At 52.0% G+C, this 27,228-nt stretch overlaps 1 long non-coding RNA gene across 1 annotated transcript; it reads right to left on the minus strand.

The window, feature by feature from the left end:
• Positions 1–24,136: 24,136 nt before the first annotated feature.
• LOC128845855 (uncharacterized) lies at positions 24,137–26,544 on the minus strand. Its single transcript, XR_008446744.1, has 3 exons — positions 26,456–26,544; positions 25,566–25,587; positions 24,137–24,162 (listed from the first exon to the last, which is right to left on the minus strand). It is a non-coding gene; the product is annotated as an uncharacterized LOC128845855 (long non-coding RNA).
• Between the last annotated feature and the right edge of the window lie 684 nt (positions 26,545–27,228).

A 27,228-nucleotide genomic window follows, 5' to 3' on the forward strand; every position in this document is an offset into this window, starting at 1 on the left:
ACTCAAAGGAATTATTAAATTCACTGCCTCCAAAGAGACCGAGCACAGGTTGGCCTGTTGGGTTAGCTATAGGCTTACACCTGTCTTATCCCAGGAGCATCACCTACCTGATGGTCTTTAAAGATGAATCGACCTTCCCTGAAATGGGCACAAAAATGGAGAAAATCAGTAAATGAAGTGGGTGAACCCAGAGTTGAGGCTCCTCAGAGAAAACATCTCTGGGTGGGGAAGGAACGTTAATGACCAGGGAGGGAAATATGCCGTGGTAGCAAATGAATTTGGGTGTCGTCTCCCTTTGGACAAATCAGCCATCTCCTGGGATAGGGTGGTGGGCGCTCCATAGCACTGGGGGTTTGTTGGAGGGGTCAGTCCTCACTGTCTCTCTTCAGGGCCTTCCGTGGTCTCGGAAACCTTTCGGCCAACTCTGCAGCTGTCCCGAATGGGTTCTGAGTTCACCTCCAGAGATTCTGTTACCCTGACGTGGTAGCAGGGACCAGCGTCAGAACATAAGAGCTGCCATGCTGGTCCCTGGTCCCTCTAGCCCAGTAGCCTGTCTCCAATGGTGCCCATACCAGAGCTCAGGAGGAGCGCACAGAACAGGGCAATTATGGAGGGATCCAGCCCAGGCGTCCATCATGGCTTGTAGTAGTCAGCGGTTCAGCCTCACCCCGAGCATGGGGTTGCGTCCCTGACCATCTTGGCTAAGAGCCATTGATGGACCTGTCCTCCATGAATGGATCCAGTACTTCTGGGAACCCAGATATGCTTTTGGCCATCACAGCATCCCATGGCAAGGAGAGCAACAGAGACCAGGCAACTGGATGGTCGACCTCAGGGGGCTGGACAGTCAGTCTCTTGGGCTCTTTTCCACCTGGCTTTTCCTTACACTTCTGGCTGGGTTTGGCATAGAGGGACGCTCTGATTTGCTCTTCGCTGTTGGGGCGCAGAGGGTGGCCACCAGGGGATGGGAGGTATGAAGAGATTCTCTGTTGAAAGGTGGAAGTGAGGGTGTAGCTTCTCCAAGGGGTATGTGACAGCTCCCCATTTTATTTGCACAATCAGCCAGGTGCTCTTCATTCAGAGCCCTTCCATTTCTCTCCTTGCTTTCTCTGCTCTTCATTCTCTCCAGGTGTCCCACTCCCCCCGCTGGCCCCCCAAATCAATCTGGACCTCCCGAAAAACATCTATTTTCAGGGGGAACGTGTCAACCTCACCTGCTCAGTTCCTGGCAACGAACAGGTGAAGGGATACAGATTCTACCATCAAAGAGGGGAGCAGATCTCCGAGCTGGACGAGGGGGCTTGGCTGGAGCGGACAGCTATGACTGGGAATGCTGGGGCATACTCCTGTGCCTATTGGATAATCCAATCTGGACAAGCGATCCTGTCAGGAAAGAGCAACTCCATCTCTATCACTGTGACTGGTGAGTCCAGCCCTGCCTGCAGCACCCCTTTGCCCTTTTCGTGTGTGTTCTGGAGAGGCCCTACTCCTTCCATGGATCAAACAATAAGCCAGATTGGACTGAACAGGTAGGGCTCCAAGTTTCCAAATTTGTCTCAGTCTCTGGACTAGTGTTCTCCAATTTGGGCCCTCGGTCACTTTGTTTTTATAGATTAATTTGTGCTTCTATGTCTGTCATCCCATGTCTCCAGTTATACATTTACCCAAATGTTCATAAGTTGTTTTCATTCTTCTATGTTGTTACAAATCACTGGCATTGCACCAACATAACTCCATGATTCTTTTACCATTCAACCTACATCGTCATGAACTAGGAAGATTAAACTAATAAAACAGCCCTTATTTTTCACATTCCACATATTGTAGTGGTAGGTGTTCAGCAGGATTTGCAGATTGAGACAGTCTGACGTGGGCCATGATGTGCATGCGTTGGCCATCCCAGACATCCAATACATGGCCAATGGTGGCCCTGAAATCACAGAAAAGCTTCCTAGCTGTAATGGAATTGCTTAAAAAGATCCATGACCACACAACTGGAAACGTGGCACACATGACTTGAAATACTCACCAAGGTTGTCAAAATGTACAATGATATGCCAAATGCCTCCCCAGAGGAGTGAAGGATTGGTCGAATTGGAGATCTTTAAATCATCTCCAAACAAAAGTTGGCAGGTCCAAAGTCAATCTGTGGAAGTGGGGCTGGTCTAATGATCCAGTCACATGTGACCGTGGGCAAACACAAACTAGGGAACATCTGTTGGTCTGCCAGCTCTTGGGGGAAGATCTGCAGACTGGGCCATAGCATGTGCCCAGCACTGGGAACACCTATGATTGTGGTGGAGGACACACGATGAAAAAGACCATTCAACATCCATCGTCATGATCGATTAGTATTAAACTATCAAACCATGGCTTGATTTATACCATTAGCACATTTCTCACTCTTTAGCGCTGGAGCTCATTACCTGTGTCTCATCCTCAGTGATCCCTGAGCGTAACCTCAATTTTCTTGAGTAGGGCATCATATCCTTGTCAAATGTGGGCTTGAGTAGGGCATCATATCCTTGTCAAATGTGGGCTTGTGAAGGCTCATTTGTTCCAAGTTGAGCAGCTCAAAGTTCAGCACTTTTGTTTGTAAATCACTCAAAAGTCTTGCCAGGAATTTCACCTGTTGTATTTTGAGGTGCTTATTTGTTTAGGACTGTAGCTGTTCCCCCACAGCTCTGCCAGTTGTGAGATGCCGTTCCACTCAGACTGGGGATTGTCATCTGTCCTGCGGGGTGTTTTCTGTGGGGTATGTCACAGGCTGGGGGATCATTGGACTCCCCGTATCGACTTCTCTTGACTCTGGGGAGTTGCCCTTCTGCACTGACCCCTTTCTCTCTATTGCAGCTCCTCCTCTGGCCCCCAAACTCTCTCTGCATCCCAAGCTCCCTGTGTACCTGCCCGGGGAGAAGGTCACCCTCAACTGCTCAGCCCCCCGTGGCCAGGAGGTGGTGGGGTTCAGGTTCCACCAGCACAGAGGGGATCAGACCTCTGAAGAGCTGCCAGCTGCCAGCGGGGGGCCCCAGATGGAGCTCACAGCACAGAGGGGGAATGACGGCACCTACACCTGTCAGTACTGGAGATGGGAGGAGATTGCATCTGAGAACAGTAACAGCATCACTGTACCAGTATCAGGTGAGGCTCTGACCCTTGGGATGCTCCCGCCGGGGTCTCTCCCCACATCTCAGGTGGTGCTAGACAACCAGATGAGCAGTGGGGTTGGGGGGATAAAAGAGATGCCCTCCCAATCTCTTTTTCCTCTGCCCTTCCCCATCACCCGCTGCTGCCCATTATACAGTACAATCACCCCTTCTCCACCTCCACCCTCTCCTGCCCCCTAGTTCCCATTACACACTGTAGCCACCCCTTCCCCGGCCCCACCCTTTGCTGCCCCTAGTGCCCATTATACAGTATAGCCGCCCCTTCCTTCCCCCCACCCACTGCTGCCCCTAGTGTCAATTATACAGTATAGGCCCCCCTTCCTGACACTCAGCAGGGTCGTTTCTCTGCTGACCCCTCCCCTGTCCTGCTCCCCTTAGATCCCCCTCCCCAGCCAGAGCTGAACGTGGATCCGCCATCAGGAGCAGTGAGCGAAGGGCTCCCCCTGCTCATGGCCTGCATGGCCCCCAAGGACATCAGTGAGTGGAGGTTTCATTTCTACAAGGATGGAGCTGATGTCATCGCCGGGGACATGGGGTCTGAGATCACCGCCATGGAGCCTGGCACTAGCTCTCTGCACGTTTCTGTGCTCAGCATCCCACGGGCCGGTCCCGAGAGCACCGGGGAATTCACCTGCGGGTATGAGGAGAACATGAGCGGAAGGTGGATTCCATCCCCCAGGAGCCGGGCTGTGAACATCACTGTGACAGCGAAGGCTTCCCCAGGGTCCATTCATGGTATGCCTACACTTCACACTAAGCCCAGCTCTCACTCAGGTTTAAACCCCAGCCCCTCTTCCATGCACACATCAATCAGTCTGACTTAGGTCAGCAAGCACTCAGGAGCTGGGTCCTGCTGCAGGGACAGGTAAGAATCCAAGCCCTGCTGTGATGCAGAGTCAAGTCCAGTCCATTTGTAGTGTGGACACAGCTCAAGCCCCAGACCTGGCTCAGAAGGTCTGTGTGGTGCAGTTTGGATGCCTTAGCACGGCCCAGTAACCCGGGTGCAGCCATTCAAACCCCAGCATGGACTGAGAAGCACCAGCTCCACCAGCCCAAGTCCTGCACATCCGGGTTCACAATGCAGTGGGGACATACCCTCAGATACACCCCCAAACCACTGGGCAAGCTGCTTGATGGGGGAGAAATCAGAGCCAGGCATCAACCCTGGGAGATGGAGCATAAGGGATGGAGGGGGCCGGGACAGAACGTGTCTCACCAGAGACACTCTGGTGGGATTTTTGACCCAGGGTCCGTCTCCCACGTCTGAGCCACAGAGGGCAGAACTCCAGCCCAGAGCAGCTTCTGTGTTCTAGCAGTGGGCGCAAAATACCCCTCGTTTGCCGGTGACTCACCTGTCCCCTTCTCATCCCCAGCCTGGCCTCCGTGGATCCCCCTAGTAGCCGGATGTGTCGGTGCCGTAGTTCTGCTCCCCCTACTGCTTCTCCTCATCTGCCTCTGCAGGAGGAGGAAAGGTACTACTGGGGGGAGACCGGGGGAGGGGTGGAAGCTGGGTCTCCCAAGGAGGAGTCGTGAATTGCTGCCAGCACCTGGATTTGGGGGTGGGAGAACCTGGGACTAGGAAGTTGGGGGGATCCAATAGGTCTTTATTAGTTATAATCCCTGGATGTTACCTCGTGCAGAGCTCAAAGCACGTGTATCAGTATCAGATTCCACTGTCTGCAGACACATGGGGGGCACTTTTCAGAGTCAGTCAGGAGAAGGGAGCCCGGTGGGCAGCTGACAGAGCATATGCTCCCCGGCCACCAGCTCCAAGCCCTGCTCTTATGAAAGCAGACTGGCCCCCCAACCCGGTCACATCCGCCTGCCTATTCCCTCGGCTTCCAGGTGGCCGGGATGTACCAGGTTCACCAACTTCAACTTAGAGCACCATTCTCCTCCATGCGAGGTGCTTGGCCAGGGACACCGAACTGCAGGTTATTTCATGGGGCTAGAGGTAAAGATGCAGAAAAGCAGGAATTGGAATTTGGAAACAAAAGGTAACAAGTGAAAAGACCCCATGAGATGCCAGCGAGAGCCACTGCTTGGGAACACGGTACTTCCCTGTTCTCTTTGGTACGTCTCACCCCAACAGCCGGCCTTGCAGCCTTGTCCGATCTGCGGAACGGGGAGATTCCCCCTTTCAAGTGGTGGGTTTTTCCCCCCACAGCATCAGCACACAACATCCTACGTCACTCTAAAATGGTTCCCTGTTCAAACACCTCACACTGAGTATAGCGATCCTGAGACCTTCGCTTTTGGCTGAGGCCCCAAGGTCCACAGAACCAATCACCCTCCTGTTTAATAGCCCTTTCCCCTTCTCTTCACAGGTGGTGTCATGGCAGAGACACAGTAAGTTCCCCAATTCCAGAGGCCGATACACCCCCACCCCTCAGGGACTGGCTCTATCCGTCCCTCGCAGGGCTGTCCATGCCCGCCCACCCCAACAGACTGGCCCATCCCAGAAGGAAGGAAGGAAGGAAGGAAGGAAGGAAGGAAGGAAGGAAGAAGGAGAATAAATGACCGAGTTTGCAAAGAGATGAATGAGAAAGATAGATGAATGAATGAATGAGCGGGAATGGATGAATGCAAGCTATAGTAACCTTACCCAACCACTGCACCCACCTACTCTATCCTCAGTGCCGTTCTCCTGATTACCCTAAATTTTCCTGTCCTGGGATCAGAACCCCAGCACTGGTCAGCAGACCCTGCTCCACCACTGATATTTGGTTCTCCCTCTTTCAGGCCTGTGTATGTCAATAGACCCTCTGGGGCCGGCACAGGTGAGTAACACTCCCAGGTGTCCCCACAGGTGATGGAGACACATACCCCGCTGGTGGGAGACATGGAGTCTCAAAGCCTGGGGTGAGGTCTCTGGGGCACTTACCCTTTAAGAGGGGAATTTGTGACTGCCACACTCTAATGCGAGGTTGCACCTAGCAGTTAAAGATGGGAACGACAGCACAGAGGAGATATTCACCCTCTGGGCTCCCCTGGGAGATGAGGCCGCAGGGTAGGGGGGATGATCTGTTGTGTGATTAGCTCTGCAGCAATGGAACCGTGAAGGACAGGTCCAGCCGGTGACCCACAACCAGCCAGTGCTACTGAACATCCCTGGAGGGAAGCCCATAGTGGGTCGAAACCCCCAGGAAAGGGGCAAGAGAGAAGAGGATGCAGATGCGAGGGTAGGGTGCAACTCTTCGGTAAGATCAGGAGACAGCGCTAGCCCTTGTGAGGCCCAGATCCTGCTCCCTGCAGCACAGCGACCCCCAGCGCCATCCTGGTCCATTGGGGTCAGCAATGACTGCATGGGGACAGCACCCCTTATTACACCTCCACCCTGCTTCTTGCAACACAGTTCCCCCTTTCACTGCATAGGGGAAAGCATAGACTCTAAGGGGAGAGCCCCCCACTTCTGAGCCTCCCACCCTGCTCCCTACAGCCCGGTGAACCCCAACTGACACACTGGGGCATTGGGATCAACACAGACTGCACAGGGAGAGGTTCCCCCACTCCACCTCCCCAACCCGTGGCCTGCAGCACACCGCCCCCTAGTCTCCCACTGGGACATTGTGATCTGCACTGAACAGAGAGCACCCTCTACTGAGCCTCCCACCCTGCTCCCTACATCACAGCACTCTCTAGCTAACATGAGCCCCTGTCTTTGCTTTCCTAGGTGACCATTACCGTCTATTCCATGGTGACTCCCCCTAGTGCCGTGGCCCAGCAGAGAGGAGGAAAGTACATCTCGGAGGATGAGGTGTACAGCAAAATCCTGTACTGATCCCGGCCTCTGCCACCACCCCGTCCCTGTCCCACCCCCCACTGTGAACACTTCTCAGAATGCCCCATCCCCCCAACCTTCCCTTCCCTGCAAAACCTGCTAACGGCCACAAACTTCTTCCTGCCATACTTTGAATTTAAGGGAGTGGGGGGCTGGGAGCCAGGTCTCCTAGGTTCTATCCCCAGCTCTGGGAGGGGAGTGGGGTTAGTGGGTTAGAGCAGGAGGTGTGGCTTGGAGCCAGGCTCTGCGGAGGGAGTAGGTTAGAGCAGGGAAAGTAGGAATTCCTAATGCTTGGGTTATTTTCAGCATAGGGATTAGAGGAGGGAGTTTGGGTTGTAATCTGTCAAAGACAAGTGTTTGCAGAACTATGTGAAATAGTCCAGAGGGGCCCCTACCCCTGCATCTGTTCCAATGCACATTGCGCCCTTTTGTTGTGGGAAACCTTCTCTTACGATGGGACCCCCTGGATAGAGGGCCGGCTCCAGGAACCAGCTGAGCAAGCTGGTGTTTGGGGCGGCAGATTGTTCGAGGCGGCATTCTGCCCAATCCTAGGGCGGCACGGCCGCTTTTTTTGTTTGTTTGTTTTTTTGTTCCGCTCCCTGTAGGGGGCGGCAGCGTGGAGAACCAGAGCACCCTGCAGGGCAGTCCTCTTCCTTCCCTCCCCGCCGACCGGAGCGGAGCCCTTGCGGCAGGCGGCAAGAGGCGGCGCAGAGGGAGGGGCCGGTTAGGAGCGCCCCCGCTGTAGCCCTGGCCGCCCCCTTCTCTCTCTCTCCCGCCCGCTCCCACCCCCTGCAGCCGATCCCCCTGCACCTGTGCTCTGGCCTCACCGCAGGTTGGTTTTTTTTTTTGCTTGGGGCAGCCAAAAAGCCAGATATTATTACTCTTGTTCCTCTGCCATGTAGTTCTCAGTGTGTGTTTCCAAAAATTCTTTAAACAAAATGAAATCACATTGGTTTTCATTAAGGGGTTAGATAGGGGAGTGGCCTCGACACACACACACAGATCTCATCCCCTCCAGTAGGGGGCAGAAGGGAGAGGGACACACACACACACACACACGGCTGGAGGACAGCCTGCGAGGAAGAGATCTATGGAACATCCCCAGCATCGGAAGAGCTTCCCATACCGGGATACGTTAATCAAACCACTGAAATGCAGCCAGCTCCGGGGTGAGGACTGACCACCCTTTAACACAGTTAGCGTTAATCCTCCAAAGGGACTTTCACCTGTGGCTGAAATGCAGCCACTTCCAGGGAATTTTTTTGGTGGGGGAGGGAATGATTTGACAGCAGTTTAGCAGCATGAGGGCAAATGCTGCAGAAGGGGATCTCACACCTAGTAACAAAAGGGATAGCTCAGGGGTTTGAGCATCGGCCTGCTAAACCCAGGGCTGTGAATTCAATTCTTGAGGGAGTCACTTAGGGTTCTGGGGCAAAATCAGTACTTGGTTCTGCTAGTGAAGGCAGCAGACTGGACTCAATGATCTTTCAATGTCCCTTCCAGTTCTAGGAGATAGGATATCTCCCTTAATTATTATAATCCCCCCCTCCACTGAGTCTTGTGCCTCCATTTTCCCATTTATATATTGGGGATCTTGTTTCTATTACATGGGGATTGTCACAGCTGCAAATTGTGGTGAGATGCTCAGATCAAAGAAGTCTCACCATCCATTGCCCTTGAATCCTTCACACTGCGGAGGAACTCTCACTTCAGCTCCTCAAGGCAGACTTCAAAGGTGGTGATGGTGCAGTGCGGGGGAGGGAGATCTATTAATCATCTCTGTGACTGCAATGGTGCCCAGGGGTGGCGAGTTGTAGGGCCCTGTGTTCCCGGGCTCCAGGAAATTCAGAGGTCCCAGGGCCTGGCTCCACCAATGGTCGTGTGCCTCCACCAAGCATTCCTGCCTGCCCTGGGCAGCGGGCGGCTGCCCCCTGCAGCTCCTTGCTGTGCTCCCTCTCCAGCTGCTACCGGCTACAATGGGGTGGGGGGTGCCAAGGCAGCATGGCTGGCCTTTGACCAGGGTGGTAAAGGGCAGTTTCCCAGGGTGACCTGCTGATGGGGGCGCATTTGATACATCACAGGTGTAAGCAGAGTCAGGATGAGCTCTGCCCTGACATCTGGTGGTGAATTATGGCGAGTGTGGAAAAGAACTCCAGGGGCTGATCTGGTTTGCATAGGCACACCCACTCGCCTGGCATGAAACAATAGCAACTCAAAGTGGTTACTTTGGCTGGTGTGGGATCCCCAGTTTCTCTGTTATTGGGGCAGGAAGAATAAAGTTTTGTTACCCTGATTCTGTGAATCAAGGCCAGTGGAACTGTTGTATGACAGAAGGACTGAGTGAGTCCTTCACCATTACCTAAGTAGCACTTGCTTGACAAGGGGCATGGGTTACAAAACCCAGTGAATTGAAAGAGGATGGGATGTGTCCTGCCCTGCTGGTTTGAAACACTGATTGCACTGCTTTCTCTCTCCCCACTGTTAAATGTCAGAGCTAACTTTGATTCCATTAGAAGTCTAGTTACAGGCTAATGAGCTGAATTCACTTTGGGCTAATGGTGCACCAGCACTGGGGTTCACCTACTATGAGTTGAAATTGCTAAGAGCTGAAATCATGAAAGAGCTAAAGTTAGTAAGAGCTGCGATCATGTGTTAATGAGTGGGGGAGCCTGAAGCTATATTGCTAAGCAGCTGGCAAAGCAATTTGTGAGGACGACTGGAGGAGCAGCGAGCAGCGTGGAGTCTTGCGGGGCTGGTTGGAGCGGCCTGAACGGCGAGCGGAGCTGTTTGCGGGGACGGCTGGAGCGGCTCACAGGTCGGTGAGCGGAGCAGCTTGTAGAGCGGAGAAGTTTGTGGGACGGCAGGGAGTGGACTGGCTCCTGGTGAAGGCTGCGGCGGAACCCCATGGAAAGACGGCTGGCCGTGGATCACATAAGGTGCCCCTTAACACCCTGCGTGCCCCCCTTTTACTCTGGGGCTGCACTGACCAGGGACAGAGACTTCGGGGTTTGTTGGACTTTTGGGACTTTGGGTGGTTGCTGGACCCAAGAGACTTTGGGGGGTGTTGGACTTTGGGGACTCTGGGTGATTTTGGGGTTGCTGGATTCAAGAACCAAAGGGAAAGGACACAGCCCAATTTGCTGGGGTGGGTTTTTTGCTCATGGTTTGTGTTATGAATCCTGTTTGTGGTGTTTTTCCAATTTAATGCTGATGTCGTTTACCTCATGTTATTAAACATTTTGTGCTACACTCAGACTCCATCTTCAGGCTTGCGAGAGGGGAAGTATTGCCTCTTAGAGGCACCCAGGGGGTGGTATGTAATTGTCCCAGGTCACTGGGTGGGGGCTCGAGCCGGTTTTGCATTGCGTTATTGAAACGGAACCCCTAGATACAGAACCCGGCCCTTGTTGCTGCCAACTTAGATGGGCAGAAGGGTTACACAGGTGATCTTACCTGTGGCCAGCCAGCTCAGCCCAGCTGGGCTTAAGGAGGGGAAGCCCTACTGCCAGCCCAGCCAGGGTCAGGGAGGGAGAGAAAAAACACACATCCAAGCTTCAGCTTGAGGCACTCACTTACTCTCGGGGAACTCCTCTGGTGGGAGCAGTAGCAGGGGTGGGTGCCCTGGGGGGGTGCTTCCCACTCTTCCAGGACAGAAGGGCCCCTGTAAAACCATGGGGAGTGGATGGGGGCATGGGGCAGGCTGTGCTGGGTCCCGACCTGACCTGATGTCTGGGATGTGTTACCAGATTTCCCCGTTACTTTGGGGTACGCTCATTTATTCGGGTTACTCTTCTGTGGGGGGGGTCTGTAATTCTATCAATGTACTGCTTGTGTCACTTGGTTTTCATATGGAGCTCTACTTCTCCCTTCTGCAAGTCCCCTCCCAATGGAGCGATCCTGCAGGACCGAGGTTCCCCAGGACTGGGTTCTTCCAGCCTCAGAATCAGATGAACACACACACACACACACACACACACACACACACACACACACACACACACACACACACACACACACACACACAGCAAGTCTGAGTAGACCGGGTCAATCAGCACTTTCAAGCTGACCCCTTATATGCCAAAGGTACCGCACCGGAATAGAGTAAGCCTGAGCAGGGTGGGTCGAACAGCACTTCCAGGCTGCCACCCTCGTATGTTATAGGTTCAGCACATCCCTATCTGCACTTTAACGTCACAATTATACTGGTAGCAACCCCCTTGATGAGCAAACCCCACAGTATTTTGGGTGCTGCAGGGATCTTCAGCTTAGGTAAGAGAAGCGTTGCTGTAGAGTAAATGGGGAAGCTAAAAACACAGAAGAGTGAAGTTCAGAGAGAGAGAGAAACAACCAGCTTAACCATAAGAGTAATTTGGAGAACCTAAACCAACATAACAGTTACATTATTAAAGGTTACAAAAGGCATATATGGAAAACTCTACCTGATCAACCAAGTCAGGATTAGAAAGTTATACCTGAGGTAGAAAAGAAAAGAGAGAGAGAGAGAGAGAGAGATCTCACCACTCCATGAGGCTTGAACTGGTCGGGGTTCCCAGGTGATGGTGGTAGCTCAGGGTCTTGACTGCTGGAGACAGGCAGAGCCCCCAGCACGATCAGTCGGGAGAAGATGAAATCCCAATGGAACTGATGCAGATTTTGGATCCAGGCATCAGAACACTTACTGGAGTGTGGGTAGGGGTTTTTGTAGGGAAACAGCAATGGTTCAAGTGAGAACATTAGATTTGTTTATGGGTAAACTGATGACTCAAGGGTTTTCTTTAGGCTAGACAATAGGAGCTGATCACTCTCAGCTATGGGGGTGTTCCTTGGAGGGAGCTCACAATGAAGTTAGGCAGCTTCAGTATTTTGGATATCAATCAAGGATTCATTACTAGAATTGGTCTGATAACTGCTGAGCTGGGTGTGTGCAGGCATGGGTTCATTAACATCTGGAGCAGAGATCCCCCATCATGCACTGCTTCCCTGCTTTTCTGGTCCCAGAGTTCAGTGCAGTTCTTGCTTTGGAATCTCTGTTCTTCATTCTGAATGCTAATGGAGATGCCTCCCTGTCCCATCTTTGATGCAGATGATGTTAGGGGAGCTGCCTTAATCCTATCACCCTTGTCAGGAGGGGTCTAGGTGTGTCTCCCACCACCCTTCACTGCTCTCTGCAAGTCTTTTCTCTCATCGGTTTTGGTTCAAGCAGAGGCTGGGGGTGTGTGTGTCCTTCATGAGTCTGGACACTGCGCCCTGGTTCCCCAAGAACACAGAGCTGACTCGTAGCAAGTCCACCCATTGATGGGATGCTTGCGCTGAGCAAGTATCCCCATCACAGCCTTACTCCGTGCAACCAGGTCTGATCTTCCATCCATTGCAGCCGCCACATCAGTCGTTGTATCCAACAAACCAGCAGAATCAGACCAATTGTTAGTATAATTTGGAAACCGATGATCACCACAAAGGGGTGTCACATGATATTCAAAAGACCTGTTGCACTGGGGCTCCACCCAAGGAAAGTCTCCCACTAGGAGTGATTGCCTATGTCTGTAACGGTAGCTGTTAGCCTAGAGATCTCCTGGTTGTGGGGTTGAATCTCAAGTTTGCCACCCCCCCCCCATTTGGAGGGATGAGTTAATAGTCCCTTAATGGCAGTGAGACCCAGTCCCAGTGAAATGGGGGAAACCTGCTTGTAGAGCTCAGCATAGGCTTTTAAATGTTGTACAGTCCATATAGACACAGTAACCTTAATATCACAATTAACACTGGTGGTTACATTACAGAAACCGCGATTAATGTAAGGCACCATGGGTTGAATCTAATGTCCATTAATCAATACAACATTACATTTCGTTCTTACACACACACATGCTTTAATAACATAGTTAATAACAGACCCCTCTTTCTGGATAACATCCAAGGAACAATGAGACTTATTTCCAGGTTGTGGAATTCATAATGTTCCTCCAATGCTTGGTCATCACAGATAGAGCCAAACCTTCTTTTCTCCTACACCCTTTTACATTTAATGTGCTCCACACATTATCTTTCTGCCAGGCCCAAGTGTTAGGATCTCTGGAGTACATTACTGAGTTATCATTCATCTGTAATCCCAGTCGAATTACTGGGTGGCTTACTCTAATTTCTTTGCCTGCCACAGTTATCAAGAATAACTGCAAGCTTTGCTGGTGGTGATGGTAAGAAGCATTAACTAGTCTCCACCAGGGCTGGAGGACTAATTCTTCCTCCATTACATGGGGCCAAATTAAGTTGATTGCTTCCGTGGGAATTTGTCCTGCTATGGCTTGCCGAATCATTCCCATGATTAGGTTCTGAGTGAGAGCCTGAGCTTGCACACGCGCCAAATCCAATGAGACGTTATTTTGGAGGGACTCTCCACCAGACATTATTAACTCTTCGTCCTTATCTATTAGTCTTTCCCATCCAGGAAATACCTTTCTTATTAACTTCTGTTCCTCACTTAACTGTTTCAAAGATGCTGTTAATGGGGTTCCCATCTTCCCTATACTTTGGGTGGCATATGACAGTTTATTAGCCAGAACTTCTATATTTGCGGCATCAACTACAGAGATTCCTGTTCCTACAGGTTCAATCCAATCACTTAATTCCCTTTTTATTCTATTTACATGGTTGGCCCCTTGCCACATTCTTACCCACTCATCCCAACCCTTATGGCTAGTTCCAATCAAGGGAGCACATACAGGTGCTAAGTGAGAGATATTCATGCCCTCTAAGAGGATTTGAACCTCCTTCAGAGAAGTCTGAGGTTGCAGAACCAAATGTTCTTGTTGATCCAATTTCAACACATGGGGTCCTGAAACTGGGGCTCTTAAATGTCAGAGGGGAGCAAGGTTTGTGATCAGAGGGTCGAAATTTAAAACTGTTTTTTGTTGTGGGGCCAATTCCATTCTGTACAAACCGGGCTCCTGAAATCCCTCCAAAATGACAACATGCTGATAGAATTTAAACCAAATTGTTGGCATGAGCTTGTCACAATGTGTGCCCTTTAATGGAACTACCCAGTCTGGGGGACCTTGCTGAGTCAGGTCATGTCCAACTAAAGTCCAGTTCAGCAGTTCCCAGTTTATGAGGAATCGTGTGATATTCTTGCCTGCTGGCATGATCAGAGACAGCTGCAGTTCATCTCCGGGTAATGGAGGTGTCTGAGTTCCAGTGACAATGATGACACGTAGGAGTATGGTTGTTCCCCAAACAGTGGAGGAAACCAGGGCTACCCTGCACCTTCCGCCACCCAGGAGGCTGTCACTGGTTGGGTTTGATGGCGTATGTCCCGTTTGAGACCACAACAGCTTACAGAAGAATGGGACGGAGTCTGGAGTGGTCTTAGTTTTGTAACAAAACTTGGGTGACTCCCTGCTGGCACTCTGTGTGCAATTGGTAATGCTTCCCCAGGGCAACCCAAGGAGTTGCTGACAGTGTAGAACTGGTAACGACACTGCAGGGCCAGGAGATTTCTCCCATTCCCATAGAATCCATGCATGTGGCACAGCAATTTTACTTCCTGGACTCCAGCTGACAGGCATCTCTGGAGGTTCAGAGGGATCACAGATACAGCATAGAGCCTGGACAGCGTCAGACTCCAGACACTCATGGACAGCAGGGTGCTGGTGCACCAGTGGGATGTCATGGCTCATGTCCGAGACCTATGAGGGGGCAGAGAAGAGAGAACAAATTCCCACACTCCCCCCATATATAGTGAGAGAATCTGGGACAATATTGCTGGGTGAACATGAAGTAGTGACCTACATGAGGGTGGCCATAATAAATCATGGACTTTTCTGGCCTTTTCCTGTCTCAACATCAGGGTAGGCACTGACAAGCCCACACGATGCGTATTTTCCAACGGCCCCAAGCCGTTCCTTCTTGCTAGCCAAGAAGGGTGGCCAACAGGATGGAGAAGACAGTTATAATATCCCTTGTGGGTAAGATGGTTTACCCTTCCACTCTTTGAGCTGTGAGGAGTGAAACCATTTCCGCCAGGGTTTCCTATTTTTTCCATTCAGGATTTCTACCTGCTAAACACTGGGGCTGGCCCGATTCACAATAAAGCAGAGGCCATCCCAGGTGTGTGTCAAAGAGTGCTCCTTCACTGAAAACTTTCTGTACGTTACTGGTTGGCCTAGTTCCCATATCAAAGGAGGTTTTCCCCAGCCTAGTTTTTTCTCTGTGTTTTGCTGTACTATGCCTAGCTGTGTTGCCACTTGTTTGTGCAAAGCAGCTATTGTCTCCGTTAAGGTTTGTACCCATTCATCTGTTCCCACCTTCCCTTCCCAGGCACTAGGCAGTTCCACTCCCAACCACCAACTTTCAGGCATGTGCATTTCTCTTCCAGTCATAACTTTAAAGGGAGTATAACCATGTATCACCTTAGAGCCTCTTAAAGCCATTAAGATGATTGGTAGCTTTTCATCCCAATCCCTCCCTGAGCTCTTTATTTGTTTTCTCAAAGCTTCCTTTGGTGTGCGATTGGTTCGTTCAACTTCTCCAGAGGACTCATGGTGTCCAGCTATGTGGAAACATTGCTTAATGCCTAAAGCCTTACATAATTCTTGCATAACATCTCCCACAAAATGGGATCCCAAGTCTGAATCAATTACTCTGGGAATTCCCATTCTTGAGAAAACTATGTTAAAGAGCTGTTTAGCAGGGACCAAGGCCGTGTTGGTTTTAGTAGGGATGGCTTCCACCCATTTGGAGAAGGGAGCTACTATTACCAGGCAGTATTTATTCCCTCTACTGGTGGTGGGCAAAGGGCCTATGTAATCTATCTGAATCCAGGAGCAGGGACCCTCTATTCTTTGGTGCCCCAATGCATTCTTTTGAACCTGGTGATCAGCATTAACCATGGCATACTGCAGACGATTATCACACCATTGGGCTATATCTGTTTTCATGCCTGGGCACCATCCTGTATCTTTAACTCTGTTCAAAGTATCTTGTTTCCCTCTATGTCCTTGCTCAGGCACAAATTGAATCGGGTCCCCCCGTACCTGGCTAGGGACTATCCAGTGCCTTCATCCATCTGCATCGACTGCCCCCTGGACATTTCCACCCTGCTCAATCCTGTATTTTCCTGTGGGGTCTTTTACTGCCTTGGTTAAGGACCAGATTTCTGTAGCCTCATCCTGAAGGATATTTAAGTCTAAGGTATCTATTCTTTTGCCTAAAGTTTTTCCCCTGTAGACACTGCCTCTATTTGCTCTACGCGGTCTGTGTCTCCAGTGTGGTTACTAGTAGCAGCAGCTTTGGCTAAGGCATCAGCTCCATTGTTCCAGTTGCTTCTTCTGAGTGATTTTTTGAAGCCCCTTTGTGTGTCACCCAGGTGTCTCCAGTTCTTTCCTTGATCAGGTTTGCAATTTGTCTCCGTTTGTCTGAATGAGAGATGGAGCGCCCATCTGTGGCTACCATCTCGCTATTCAACCAAAGGGGGCGCCACACAGTGATTGCTCTGGCTGTCCAGTCAGAGTCATGTAAATAGCAACAGAAGTGTCCCGAGATTCATAAGCAAGGACAGCTCTAACTGCCTCCACCTCGGCTGCTTGGGCAGAATGGGGGCAAGCTGGTCCTTGGAGCATCTCCCCGTCGTTTATATGAATGGCTCCATACCCTGTTCGGGGATGGTCCATATGGTAGAAACTTGAGCCATCTGCAAACCAAATGACAAACCCCTTCTGCTTAGCATCTGCAAGCCTCATGCCTCCCTTGACTGGCCACTCAAGGTGCTTTGCAAGGGGGAGGGGGCAGGTATGCTCCTTTCTTTCTATAATTAGCCCATACAGGAGCTGGTGAAACAGCTTGTTCTTTTCTAAACTCGACTCCTCGGTTTATTAGGGCGAGGGTCCATTGAGCAATGCGGGGGTTAGAGACCTGGCCGTCCTGTATTCTCCCCAATATGATGTACTTGAGCAGTGAGTACACAGTCTGAACAATGACCTTTGACCCTCCAATAATAAATTCCCAATGTGTGAGGCTCCAGACCAATGCAAGACACTCCTTTTCACAGGGGTAAAGTCTTGCTCTGTTTGACCCAGGAGCCTGGAGGCATATGCGATGACTCTGAGCTTGTTGCATTGCCTTTGATTGAGAGTGGCTCCCATGCTTGTCTCTGAAGAGGCCAGTTGAATCACAAAGGGCAGGGCAAGGGCAGGATAAGCCCGGGCAGGAGCACTGGCCAAATCTTGTTTCCAGGTGGCCAGGGCAGTTGGTCTGGTCCCCATTCCCAAATCCTGTTTTTCGTTAATAGTTGGTACAGAGGCCTGGCTTTGTCAGAGAACGTTTCAATGAACTCTCTGGAGAAATTAAAAGTTTCCAAGAGAGCTCGTAAGGTGTGTGTGTCAGTGGGAGTGGGCGGCTTTCCTATAATTTCTACCCTTTGTTGATCAGGAGTCCGGCCGTCCTCCCCAAGACACACACCCAGGTATTTCACTTGTCGCTCTACTAACTGAGCCATTTCTCGATTTACCTTAATCTGGTTTCCTGCACCATAGTCAACACCACCCTGGTGATTTCCCTGTTCATTTACGAAGTGTGTGGGGGGGTGAATTTAAATGTCATCCATGTATGAAATTACATGGGAGTGGTGGTCAGGGCACAATTAGTTCCACGTCTTAGTGATGTGGGCATGACAAATACTAGGGAAGAACGGAAACCTTGGGGGATCTGGGTGAAGGCATATTGTTGTCCCCTATAGGCAAAAGCAAACTTATACCAACATGAAGGATGGAGGGGGATAGCCATGAAAGCATTAACCAAATGGATCACAGAGAACCATTTTCAGCCAGCTGCTACCGCTGCTACGATTTCGTTATATTTAGCTACTACAGGGGCTGCTGCAGGGGTGGCCGAATTTAATGCACAAAGTCTATTGTCATTCTGTAAGTGACCCCGTCTGCCTTAAGGACGGGCCATACTGGTGAATTGCAGATACTTTCCATGGGCACAAGCACTCCTTGTTCCAAGAGACAGTCTACAGTATTTGTAATGCCCTCCTCTTCTGCAGCTGGATATTTATATTGCCTTTGAGGAGGGGGGTCTTTTCTGTCAATTAAAACCTCAGCATCTATTTTTCCACACTCTGCCTTATTTTTAGTCCATACACTGGGAAATTCCTGTACCCCAGGATCACTAATGGAGGTTAGAGTGGCTGTGGGTGTCTTTATAGCAGCACAACAATGCACAGCAGAGATCTCTGCAAGCCCTCCTTCCAATTTCCATAACACTCCGTTAGCGAGCTCCACAGTTAGCTAAAATACTCGGAGGAAAGGGACACCTAGAATTCCCTTCTCATTTCCCTCATGAGCACAGCACTCTACTTGGCCCTCTAGTCTGTAATTTGCAAGGGAATATTCTGCCAAACCGGAGCTTCCTGGATTTCTCCCCCATACCCACTGAGCTGAACCCGTTTAGTGGTGGGTTTCCCTCCGGAGACCCACCGGGGACTTAGAATATTTACTGATGATCCGGTGTCCACTAGTAATTGGGCTAATATCCCATGGTGCCCCACTGTAGCCCTCACAATGGGTCTCCCCCATATGTTGCAATTAAGTCTTGAGATCAGCTGGGGAGGCCCACGGGGAACTGGGCACCCCTAATGATCATCAGACTACCTCGAGAGCCTCCACTCAGAAGAGGGGGCAGGGATCTGACAGGGAGTGGACGTGGGGGATGGACTCTGTACCGGGGCAGTGGGTTGTGGGGGAGATCTCTGCATTAACTCCATTCTCCGCATGACCTGAGACAAAGCATTAATCAGGATGCTGAGGGGCTGGCAATCATATTTTCCCATATCCTCCCCTAAATTCACCAGCTCCTTCCAAATCATGTTCCTAAGGGTCTCCTTGGGTCAGCGCTGCCCAGGGTTGTGGGTGTTACCCAAAATTGGGACAGCTAGTAAGCTTAGGGAGGACTAATGACTCACCAGGGTTTGGTGGAAAGCAGCACATTTATTATACTGATAGCTAAGCTCAAAAGAAGGGGGGGTCACACTCACACTCGCATACTCACGCTCCCAGGACAGGCACGGCACTGGAGATGTCAGGATCCTTCAAGGTAAGTGTCCCACAGCGCAGCGATGGACAGTGTGATGAAGGTAAGTGTCCCCGAGGCACGCTGAAATGCAACGCAGCGAACCACTGGCCAGGCAGTCTGGGCGAAGGGCCTTCACGGGAGGTAAAGCTTGTGAGTGCACTGCCGAGCACATGGCCCTTTCCCCTTTTAAAGACCTGCTCCTCATGGCCTGCGACTAGAGATGACTTGGCCACGTCTGGTTGGTCACACTCCACCTCAGCCAGTGTCCATGCAGTGTCCATGCACTGGGTGTGTGATCGCTGCCTAATTAGAGTCCCAGACACCTTGACTGACCTGGGAGCTCTTCTGATCTTCCAGTTGTTCAACCAGCCCAGTCATCCCACAAGCATTCAGGAGGGAGAGGGAGGGGGAAAGCCACTTCACAAGTATTCAAAGAGGGAGAGGAGACAAAAGGAGGGGGAAAGTGTAACAGACCTTTTGAGCATACAGGTTATATATAGCATAGTCATACAGAACATACAGATCACTGCTGCTCCTACAACATCTGGGACTCTAATTCGGCAGCACTCACACACCCAATGCATGGCCATGAAGGCCCTTCACCCAGACCGCCTGGCCAGTGGTTCGCTGCATTGCATTCCATTCTGCCTCAGTGTGGTGGGGCGACTGCCCCACTCCCAGAGAGGGTGGGCTACAGCAGGCCTAGGCGCCTGCGCAGGCGCACAACCAATCAGGAAAGGGCTTACTGGGAGCCAATCAGAAGGCAGATTGGAGCCAGCCAATCAGGGCCCGGCTTAGCCATATAAAAGACTGCCCAGAGGAGGAGCAGTCAGTCTGTCCTAGGCCTTCAGAGGGGAAGGTCTGTCTCCAGAGTTGGGAGGCCAGCATCACGGACAGCGCAGTGCAGCCTGAGAGAGTGGGAGAAGGCCCTACTCCATAGCCTGCCAGGCGGCAGGCCTGGGAGGACGAGGCCTAGCGTAGAGAAGGGCTGTTGGGGAAGCGGTCCAGAGGGATAGACAGAGGAGGAAGGAGAAGGAAGACAGCAAGACTGTCGCCCTAGGGCCTCTGGACCGGGACTCAGAGTAGTGGGCGGGCCTGAGTCCCCCCCCCCTTTTTTCCCCCTTTGTTTGCTGTGCTGCCCTACACACAGCCGCAGGGAGCGGCCAGCCAGAACCATGCCAGGTCCTGGACTGTGAGGATCGGACTCGAAGGTGTGGGGCTGTTGTTTACCACCCCCCTGAAAGGGGGTGTGAATGGACAAAGGGACACTGTCGGAGGACAGTGTTCTAGAAGAGGACGCCGACGTCGGGAGCAACGCAAGTCCGTGCACCCCACAAAGGCGAGACGACAGGCGGGATGCCACCCAAAGAGGGCGCTCTACTGACGCAAACTAATTCCCCGAGACGACCAGGATGGGGCGCCACAGTGGTGAGCAACCGACCCTGTCACACTCGGGAAGACTTACCTTCATACACTTACCTTGAAGGATCCTGACATCTCCAGTGCTGTGCCTGTCCTGGGAGCAGGGCTTATGCAAGGAGGTCTCGTGCCCTAGGCGAAACTTCCACCTTGCGCCCTCCCGCCAGCCCTGCGGCAGCTCCCCACCCCCCTCTGCCCTGAGGCGCCCCCCCATTGGAGCTCCCCCCTGGGGAGCCATGCGGCAGCTCCCCACCCCAGCTCACCTCTTCTCTGCCTCCTCCCCAAGTACGCTGCCCCCGCTCTAATTCTCCTCCCTTCCCAGGCTTGTGGTGCCAAACAGCTGATTGGCTTGGCAGAGGTGGCTTGGAGCAAATGTCCCGTCAGCCCATTTGAAAACTGCAGGAAGATCTCGGTATGTCCAGAGGACCCTGATTTGAGCTTCCAGCTCTGGCTGGCCAGGTCTCTGGCTGGGGATGGCCAGAGTACAGGATCACACAGACCTGCCCCTCCATGCCGGCTAGGCAGCTGTATGTGGGGGGGGGGGGGATGCCAATGGAGTAGTCACCGCCTGGGGTGTATGTGTGTGAGTGTCTATGAGCAGGAAGGAGACCCAGCATGGGGTGTGTCTCGACCCCTTAATCACACAGAGGGCAGGACACACAGACCTGGTGCATTGGGGCGGGTGCTAATAGCAACCCAGCTACTGCCCTCCCATTGGAAACCGCAGTGTGCAGCAGCCCAGGGGACCAGCCGATGCGGCGAGTCTCGCAGTTGAGGAGAAACAGTTGGTGCCATTGCAGTCACAGAGATGATCAATAGACCCTCTCCCCCACACTGCACCATCATCACCTTTGCAGCCCTGCCTCGAGGAGCTGAAGTGAAATAGTTCCTTCACAGCATGAACATGGCAATGGATGGTGAGATTTAATCCTTTGGTGCCCCCAGCCCCGACATCTTTGATCTGAGCTTCTCACTGCAGTTTGCAGCTGTGACAATCCCTGTGTGACAGAAGCATGATCCCCAATTTATAAATGGGAAACTGAGGCACACAACTCAGTGGAGTGGGGGAAATCTAACCCAGGAGTCCTGCATCCTAGCGTCTTCCTCTTTTGGCCACTGGATAAGCCACCTCCAAGCAACACACTAGGCAAGATTCAGTCGTAGGAAGGCGAATGAGTTCTCTGTTGCAAGCTATCAAGCAAACTCACGGAGAGCTTTCGAGCTGGTGATTTGGGGAATGCATCAGATCTCTCTGAGTCCAGACACCCCTGCTCGGCCTATGACCCTCCTGCAGATCCCATGCAGGCCAGGAACAACGCAGACTGCTGTAGCCTCCCATGCCATGGTCCAATCCCACCTCATAGGGGAGAGACATGTGGGTGACATCAGTGCACAGCAGGGAGATCTCTAAAGCGTTGCCAAGAGAAGGGAAGGGGACCTTATAGGGGACGCTGTCCTTTCGGAATCAGTGCTGACCTCAATCCCTGAGTGCGAATCTAGGAGGCGCTGTGCTGCAAGGAGCAGGGCGGGGGCTCAGAAAGGGGCATTCCCAAGTGTGGCACTAGGGGCGCTGTGCTGTCTGTTTTAAAATGAAAAATTCCTTCATTCACCGCTCATGGGCATCACAGATCCCATCATGTTTCTAAATTTGTTTTGCCTGCCTCAAATTGCAGTCTTAGTTGGACCCAGGTTTCCCCATGCCCCCATCTCCCGAACAGCTCTGCCAGACAGCTCTTCAAGAGTGGCCACGTTCCACCCTAGAAGTGGCTGCATTCTGTTGCTGGGGGAGGGATCTCCTTCTGCAGTGTTTGCCCTGACACTGCTAAAAGGCTGTCAAATGACCCCCCAGAAGTGGCAGCATTTCAGCGCCGGCTGAAAATCCCTTTGGAGGGGTAGCGCTAACTGTGTTAAAGAGTGGTCAGTCCTCACCCCAGAGCTGGCTGCATTTCAGTGGTTTGATTAACGTATCCCAGTATAGGAAGCTCTTCTGATGCTGGGATGTTCCATAGATCTCTTCCTCGCAAGCCGTCCTCCAGCCGTGTGTGTGTGTGTGTGTGTCCCTCCCTTCTGCCCCCTACTGGAGGGGATGAGATCTGTGTGTGTGTGTGGAGGCCTCTCCCCTATCTAACCCCTTAATGAAAACCAATGTGATTACATTTTGTTTAAAGGATTTTTGAAAACACAGACCCAGAACTCCACGGCAAAGGAACAAGAGTAATAATATCCAGGGGGTCCCATTGTAAGAGAAGGTTTCCCACAACAAAAGGGCGCAATGTGCATTGGAACAGATGCAGGGGTAGGGGCCCCTCTGGACTATTTCACATAGTTCTGCAAACACTTGTCTTTGACAGATTAAAACCCAAACCCCCTCCTCTAATCCGTATGCTGAGAATAACCCAAACTCTAGGAATTACTGCTCTCCCTGCTCTAACCTACTCCCTTCGCAGAGCCTGGCTCCTAGCCCCACCCCCTGCTCTACCCTACTAGACCACACTCCACTCCCAGAGCTGGGGATAGAACTCAGGAGTCCTGGCTCCAAGCCCCCAACTTGCTTACTTTCAAAGTACACCGGGAAGACATTTGTGGCCGTTAGCAGGGCTTGCAGGGAAAGGAAGGTTGGGGGGATGGGGCATTATGTGAGGTGTTCTCAGCGTGGGGTGGGACGGGACGGGTGGTCGCAGAGGCCGTGATCAGGAGGAGATTTTGCTGTACACCACAGCCTCTGAGACGTACTTTCCTCCTCTCTGATGGGCTATGGAGCTAGGGGGAGTCGGCGTGGAGTAGACGGTATTGATCACCTAGGAAAGAAAAGACAGGACCTCATGTCAGCTGGGTGGTGCTGTGCTGTAGGGAGCAGGGTGGGAGGCTCAGTAGGGGGCACTCTCTGCTCAGTGCAGCTCACAATGCCCCAGTGGGACACTAGGGGGGTGCTGTGCTGCAGGCCATGGGATGCTGGGGGTTTAGTAGGGGAACCTATCCCCGTGTAGTCTGTGCATACCCCAATGCACCAGTGTGGCACTAGGGGTTACTGTGCAGTGCGGAGCAGCATGGGATGCTCAGAAGTGAGGGCTCTCCCTTGGAGTCTATGCTGACCTGTATGCAGTGAAAGGGGGAGCTGTGTTGCAAGGAGCAGGGTGGAGGCGCAATAGGGGATATTCTCCCCACACAGTTCTTACTGACTCCAATTCCTCAGGACTGTGCTTCAGGGAGTGGGATGTGGGGCTCAGAGGCAGGGCGCTCTCTCCTGATCTTACTGAGGAGCTGCACCTTACCCTGACATCTGCATCCACTTCTCTCTTGCCCCTTTCCTGCGGGTTTTGGCCCACTACAGGCTTCCCTCCAGGGTTCTTGGGCTGCACCGGCTGGGTGTGGGTCACCGGCTGGACCTGCCCTTCACGGCTCCATTCCTGCAGAGCTAATCACACAACAGATCATCCCCCCGTGCCCTGCGGCCTGATCTCCCAGGAGAGCCCAGAGTGAATATCTCCTCTGTGCTGTGGTTCCCATTTTAACCACTAGGTGGCAATCTCACATTAGAATTACCCACAAGGAAGCCAGAATGCAGCAGTCAGCAATTCCCCTCTTAAAGGGGAAGTGCCCCAGAGACCCCACCCCAGGGTTCCAGACCCCATGTCTCCCACCAGCAGGGTATGTGTCTCCATCACCTGTGGAGGCACCTGGGAGTGTTACTCACCTGTGCCGGCCCCGGAGGGTCTGTTGACATACATGGGCCTGAAAGAGAGAGAACCAAACATCAGTGGTGCAGTAGGGCCTGCTGAGCAGGTCTGGGGTTCTGATCCCAGGGCAGGAAGATTAGGGTCATTAGGGATAAGGCAGTGGGGATAGAGTAGGTGGATGCGGTGGTTGGATCAAGGTTTTGTTTTTTGCATTCATCCATTCCCATTCATTCATTCATCTTTCTTTCTCATTCATCTCTTTGCAAACTCATTTTCTCCTTCCTTCCTTTAGTCTGTCTCTCTCTTAATCATCTCCTCTCTTTCTTTCATTCATTCTTTCTCATAATCACTTTTCTGTTCTCTTTTGTTCCCTCTTTCACACACCCCTTTCTTCTCTGTCTCCCAATCATCCCTTCTACTTCCTTCCATCATTACAGAGGTCCACACTAACCCCCCATTTCGAATTAAGGTACGCAAATTCAGCTACGTTAATAACGTAGCTGAATTCGAAGTACTTTAGTTCGAACTTACCGCGGGTCCAGACGCGGCAGGCAGGCTCCCCCGTCGATGCCGTGTACTCCTCTCGCCGAGCTGGAGTACCGGTGTCGACGGCGAGCACTTCCGGGATCGATCCCAGAAGATCGATTGCTTACCACCGGACCCGGAGGTAAGTGTAGACCTACCCATTGATTCATGTGCTCCTTTAGTCTCATTCTTTCATTCTGTCTCCCATTCGTCCTTTTCTCATTCATCTCCTCTCAAACTCATTCATTCTTTCCATGTTCTCTTTCCTACGTAGACTTGGGAGCATTAGATCTTCCTTGTTCAACATCGGCAAACGTCAACTTTGCCGTACACACACAAAATGACTTTAAAATATTTTGAATGATGATGATCAAAATTTACAAATAGGCAAAGTAAGAAAAATGCTGCCTGAGAATTGATTAATTTGCTTCAAGGATGTTTGCTTTGCCTATTCTGATATGAGACATCGGCAATTTTTTTTATTAGTAGTTTGCATTGTTTGAATCTCAGCATTACTGTCCTTAAATAATTAGAGTCTAAAGAATGACTAGGCTTAGCAGAATTCGGCTTTAATTTTTCTGTAATTTAAATGGATAATGTCAATGGTTATTTTTAAATTGTCACAGTTGCAGGAAATTACGAGCTGGGCTTATGCAGTTCCTACCAGCTTGGCCAAGGGGAGAAGATGCCCCGTCCCACTAGATGACAGTGTTGCATCATTGATAATGTGAACATAGATTAGAAATTGGGGAAATTTACCCGGATCAGATACTGGGCTGGGGTGGCCATTCTCCTTGCCCCTTGCTAGCCATGAGTTTCTTATGGGATGGGCCAGTGTGTTGGGGTGGGTGGGCATGGACACCCTGCAAGGGACAGACAGAGCCAGTCCCTGAGGGGTGGGGGTGTATCGGCCTCTGGAATTGGGGAACTTACTGTGTCTCTGCCGCGACACCACCTGTGAAGAGAATGGGAAACAGCCATTAAACAGGAGCCTGTATAGTCCAGTGGCCCTGGCGCCTCTGCCAAAAATGAAGATCTCAGGATCGCTGAGCTCAGTGCGAGGTGTTTGAACAGGGAACCGTTTTAGAGCAATGTAGGATATTTTGCGCTGAGCCTGTTTGGGGGACAAACCCACCACCTGAAAGGGGAATCTCCCTGCTCTGCAGATCAGACAAGGCTGCAAGTCTGGCTGTTGGGATGAGACGTACCGAAGAGAACAGGGAAGTACCGTGTTCCTAAGCAGCGTCTCTTCATTGTATCACATGGGTTTTTTTCACTTGTCACCTTCTCTTTCCAAACCCCGATTCCTGCTTTTCTCTGCATCTTTACCTCCAGCCCCGTGAAATAACCTTCAGTTCGGTGTCCTTGCAGACATGGCCAAGCACCTTCTGTGCAGGACAGCGGTGCTCTAAGGTGAAGCCAGTGAACCGGGTACACCCCAGCCACCTGGAAGATGAGGAACTGGGCAGGCATGTGTGACCGAGTTGGGGCCAGTCTGCTTTCAGAGGAGCAGGGCTCAGAGCCGGTGGACAGGGAGCATATACCCTGGTGGGTGCCCACCGGGCTCCCTTCTGCTGATTGACCCTGAAAAGTGCCACATCCCCCACCCATGTCTGAAGAAGGGGGAATCTAATAGTGTTTTCCTCTGTATTATGCTTTGAGCTCTGCATGAGGGAACATCCAGGGATTAGAACTAATAAAGGCCTGTGGGATCCCCCTGACTCCCCAGTCCCAGCTTTTCGCACCCCCAAATCTGGGTGCTGGCAGCTCCTCGGTGGGAGACCCAGCTTCCACCCCTCCCCCCGGTCTCCCCCCAGTGGTACCTTTCCTCCTCCTGCAGAGGCAGACGAGGAGAAGCAGCAGGGGGAGCAGAGCTGCGGCACCAACACATTCAGCCACCAGGGGGAGCCACGGAGGCCAGGCTGGGGATGAGAAGGAGACGGGTGAGCTGTCCGCAAATGGGGGTATTTTGCACCCGCTGCTAGAACACAGGAGCTTCCCTCAGTTGCAGTGCTGCCCTCTGTGGCTCGGACGTGGGAGCCGCACCCCGGGTCATAAATCCTGCCAGAGCGTGTCTGGTGAGGCAGGCTCTGTCCCTGCCCCCTCCATCCCTTATACTCCATCTCCCACGGGTGATGCCTGGCTCTGATTTCTCCCCCCAGGAAAGCAGCTTGCCCGGTGCTTTGGGGGTGTATCTGAGGGTATGTCCCCACTGCATTATGAACCCGGGACTCGGGCTCATGGAGCTGTTGTTTCTCAGTCCATGCTGGGATTGCAATGGCTGCACACGGCTCTCTGGGCCATTCTAATACATCCACACTGCACCACTCAGACCTTCTGAGCCATGTCTGGGGCTTGAGCTGTGTCCACACTGCAAACTGACTGGGCTTGAATTCCCATGACAGCGGGACTTGGGCTCTGAGCCACCCCCACAGCAGGGTCCCGGGACCCAGATCCTCAGTGGTTGCTGATGTGAGTCAGACAGATTCATGTGTGGATGAGTGAGAGCCGAGTGTAATGTGAACTGTAGACACACCCTGAATGGAGCCTGGGGAAGCCTTCGCTGTCACAGTGATGTTCACAGCCCGGCTACTGG

The sequence above is a fragment of the Malaclemys terrapin genome, chromosome 12 (assembly GCF_027887155.1).
Source record: "Malaclemys terrapin pileata isolate rMalTer1 chromosome 12, rMalTer1.hap1, whole genome shotgun sequence".
Classification (NCBI taxonomy): Eukaryota; Metazoa; Chordata; order Testudines; family Emydidae; genus Malaclemys; species Malaclemys terrapin.